Source organism: Culex quinquefasciatus, chromosome 2 (genome assembly GCF_015732765.1).
Source record: "Culex quinquefasciatus strain JHB chromosome 2, VPISU_Cqui_1.0_pri_paternal, whole genome shotgun sequence".
Lineage (NCBI taxonomy): Eukaryota > Metazoa > Arthropoda > Insecta > Diptera > Culicidae > Culex > Culex quinquefasciatus.
In genome coordinates, this window is record NC_051862.1 from 105,915,727 (window position 1) to 105,920,329 (window position 4,603).

At 37.0% G+C, this 4,603-nt stretch overlaps 1 long non-coding RNA gene across 1 annotated transcript; it reads right to left on the reverse strand.

Moving 5' to 3' along the window:
- Positions 1-3,723: 3,723 nt before the first annotated feature.
- On the reverse strand, positions 3,724-4,151 carry LOC119766580. Its single transcript, XR_005276991.1, has 2 exons — positions 3,941-4,151; positions 3,724-3,857 (listed from the first exon to the last, which is right to left on the reverse strand). It is a non-coding gene; the product is annotated as an uncharacterized LOC119766580 (long non-coding RNA).
- Positions 4,152-4,603: the final 452 nt, after the last annotated feature.

Genomic DNA, 4,603 nt, shown 5'->3' on the forward strand with positions numbered 1-4,603 from the left:
TCTAATTTGCTTAGAATGTTTTGTTCAAATGGAAGTAAGGATGCTAAAAGATCTAACTCAGCATTTAATCGTTCTCTATGTCTTTTTGAAGGATTGCTTTTTGTTGTAGATATTGATGATTGTGACGTTTTCAAACTGCAAATAAAAAAAGATTGTTTATTGTGGAACAACCAAAAGTAAAAGTAGTCTAGATAAATGTGTGTTCAGTGTTCTATGTATTTCTCAGATGATCGATCTGTGTAGTTTTAACCTGAGTCGAGCGGAGAAGAATACACCTAGTTGTCAGTGTCAGCCACTTGCGAACTGTCAGTGAGAGCCGCCTTCATTTTTTGTTACTGTTCTTATTTGGTTGGAGCAGTATTGTTATGTCATACATACATGTGCTTAAACTAAGACTTATTAAGTTGATAGTAGTAGTAGTAGTAGATGTGTTATAAATCGCAGAGGCGACTCGTGCCCGAATGAAGCACCTGTTCAATGTTAAGAAATGTTTTCAAAGTTTTCATGTTTCCAATGGCTTTTATTTTTCTGTTTTTTTTAAATTATTTTTATACTATTTTAATTTTCTGTTTATGCAAAAAATAACTGAAATTATGATTATTTTTTTTATCTCATTAAAATGTATTTTTAAGACTTAATCAGCAAGGGGAATGTTAAAAAATAGGGCAGTTGCTCCGCCATCCTTATTGAAATTCAAGGGAATTTATTATTTATTGTTCCGAATTTTGAAACTATTCATCAGGGTTTTCACAAAAAAATACCACATCCTTCACAAAAGAAAACTGCTTGTTGGGCTTTTTTAAGCCCAACTTATTTTGAGTTAACTTGGTTACTTGAGGACAAATCTATTAAAAAAATCATTTTGCATTCAAAAATGTTTTTTTTTAATCTAATTTTACTTATTACTTTTTAGAAACAGGTCGTATCGCTTTTGGTAGTTTATCAATTTTTTAGGGAATTGAATTTACTCACTATGCTGCCAAAGATAATTTCCACTGTTTGTTATGTCTTCATATTTTCAATTTCCGAATAAAAAGAAGGGCTTATTATTTTAAAAATAAAATTAGATTGACCTGAATCCGAGATAATGAAAATATTTGTTTAACATCAGTGAAAAAAAGATATTTCAGAACAAATTCATGCTACAATATATATTTAACTATAGTGAACCGGGACTACAGTCTGAATAAGCACAGTCGTTTTTGAATGGCATCAAATCTTAAACGAATTTACACATTTTTTTGGCCTACCTCCGCTTTAAATTGAACCATCCGAAAAATAAAAACCTATACCTTTCTTTAGTAAGAAAGGCAAAAACGATGGTTGAATCTACTGAGCAATTCTCTACGAAATCGGTCTTTTTTCTTCAATTTTAATTTTTGTATTTTTTAATCCGACTGAAACTTTTTTGGTGCCTTCGGTATGCCCAAAGAAGCCATTTTGCATCATTAGCTTGTCCATATAATTTTCCATACAAATTTGGCAGCTGTCCATACAAAAATGATGTATGAAAATTCTAAAATCTGTATCTTTTGAAGGATTTTTTTGATCGATTTGGTGTCTTTGGCAAAGTTGTATGTATGGATATGGACTACACTGGAAAAAAAATTATACACGGTAAAAAAAATTTAATGATTTTTTTATTTAACTTTTTATCACTAAAACTTGATTTGCAAAAAAAAACATTTTTATTTATTTTTTTATATGTTTTAGAGGACATAAAATGCCAACTTTTCAGAAATTTCCAGGTTTTGCAAAAAATCTTTGACCGAGTTATGATTGTTTTAATCAATACTGATTTCAGTGTCTTGCGAACCTTCGTGGTGAACGGACACTAGAGCTGCGGTATTTTTTACTACCTAAGCTCAGAGTTATTTCAAACAAAATTCACAGTCTTTTTAAAGACTTCCTGAGTTATTTTCCAAAATTCTAAACAGTCTTTTCAAGACTAACCCCACCTGAAATTTTGTTGTATTTTACAAACGACGCCATCTTTTTAAGAGAACTTTGCTTGCAAAATGCGTCAAAACAAAGGTAAACGCAAATCTTCTGAAGATTTGGTCGTTACGTCGGTGAAGCGTTTGAACGCTAAGCCGGCTAACGAAAACAGAAAAAGAAAACAGCCTCATCCGAGGTCTGATTCTGATTCTGAAAGTGAGGTCAATCCTCCAATTCCATTGGCAAACGGTTTCGGTGTTTTATCCGAAACTGTTGACAAGGATCCTTCTCCTCGTACTGAGCCTTCTGCCGTCGAGAAACGAGTAAACGCTCCGCCAATTGTAGTGACTTCCGTCTCCGATTTGGCCAGCTTTCGAACGCAACTGAAGAATTGCAAGGAAACTTGCAATTTGAAGGTTTCGTTCCAGCTTGGTCGAAGAGGAGAATGTCGCTTGTTGACGGAATCTTTACAAGATCACCAAACTTTTGTTGGTTATTTGAAAACCACAAACACAATTTCTACACGTATGAGACCAAGAATGCTCGTCCATTCAAGGCGGTCCTGAAAGGTCTCTCCAACGACTTGTCGGTGGATGAGATCAAAAACGAACTTAAGGTGTTGCTTGGCTTTGCCCCATCCCAAGTAATACCAATGAAGAAAAAATCAAACGGGAATATTTCTCGCTTTGGTTTGACTTCACAATTTTATCTGATTCATTTCAACAGAAATGAAATCAACAATTTGAAACTTTTGGACAAATTTCAGTTATTGTTCCATGTACGGGTAAAGTGGGAGCATTTTAAGAAACATGGCGGTAATGGCCAGAATCTGACCCAGTGCCGGCGTTGCCAGGCATTCGGTCACGGTACTGATCATTGCGCCATGGTTCCAAAATGCATGGTTTACGGGGATTCTTCTCACGATAAGGACAATTGTCCCGTGAAAGAAATCACCCAATTTAAATGTGCAAATTGTGGTGGAAATCACAATTCAAATTTCTGGGATTGCCCCATCAGAAAAAAGGTTTTGGATTCTCGTGCCAAGCATCAGCCGAAATCCAAACCGAAATTTTCTCAAAGTCAGGTTGTACCTGCATCTTTAAATCAAACGTTCGTGTTGTCGAACAATGCTAGAAATACCCCTACCGTGGAAAAGTTAGGTAACAGCAATGGTATTTCTTATGCCAACGTCGTTTCGGGTTCGGGTTCATCCACGAATTTTAAATCCTCTGCCAATCTTCAAATTGGGCAGGTACCTCAAATTTCCTTTGAAAATTTTTCTGCTGGCAACGCTTTGAATTTACAGAAGTGATCTCGGCGATGTTACGTTTGAAAAAATGACTTTTTTTGCAAAACTCACTGTTTGGTTTGATTCAAACAATGAGTAATGCTACATCCATGATGGAAGCAATCCAGATTGGATTAAAATTTGCGAATGATGTTGTTCTTACCCTGAAGTTTAATCATGGATCTAAGTAATTCCATCAATATTATGAATTTTAATGCTCGCTCTTTAAAAGCGAAAGAAAATGAATTTTTCAACTTTTTACGAGTTCATAACGTGCATGTTGCTGTTATAACCGAAACATTTTTAAAAACTGGCACTTATTTGAAAAGTGATCCAGATTATAAAGTTATAACCAATAACAGAATGAATCGAAATGGCGGTGGAGTTGCAATAGTTATCATATATTATATATGATTATATAAAAAAATAGAAAAGGAAAGCAAATAATACTTATCTGAGTCAAAAAATCGTTGTAATATTTCTTCCTACTAAGTATATAGAACCAGCATGTACCATCGATTCAGATGGACTCCACTCTCAACCTTCACCGGGAAACTGCTCGCGAGTCGCTCAATAGATTACCTCCTCCGAAATAACCAGAGAAAGGTTCTTCCTTCTGTCACGGACACCCCTAAAGGATAGAAGCAAAGTCACATTGTCACGTCACTGCCCCTGCCACACACCCACAATAATCAATTAAAAACGTAAACAAACCCCAAAGCACAGTCACATAAACAATCGCAGGCCGCATCCAGTTCATCCAGTTATAATCACCCGCTCACCAAGAATACGGCAAACGTAAACAAACACACACGCACACAATCGCGCACTCGCGAAAACAAAGTTCCCCCACAAATCAGGATTCCAATCACGCGACACCAAAACCAAAACAAACTTAACCAGCTGTGTTTTCCTTCACCGAGAACTCCCGTGTCCTGTCAAATCCGCCGAAATCGTTCCGGCGTTGATCCGTGTCAAGACAGCACCTGCAGGAGGAGAAGGAGGAAGGAGGCCAAGTGACTTTGAGGGCAAGAGGATTCCTCTTCTGGGGGCAGCTGCTTGGCCTGAACATTCCTTGCATCCGCCAACACTGAGCGAAACTTTTTCTTCGCCCCCAGCCACCAAAACAGAAAAAATCACTTAACCACAATATATCGCGGCTCCCGAACGCCACGGAACGAACGAACACACACTCCCTCGGCCACAGAACTGTAGGAATCTAACCCTGGTCAACACGGGCTGACAGATCAACTATGGTTGACGTCTAGAGATGAGAAGAGTTAGCCCAGTCAAATCAATCCGAATTCTGAAACGGAATCTAATTAGAATCTTATACAAATTCCGTTTCAAACGCAACAACCGGTTCCGTGTTCGAAC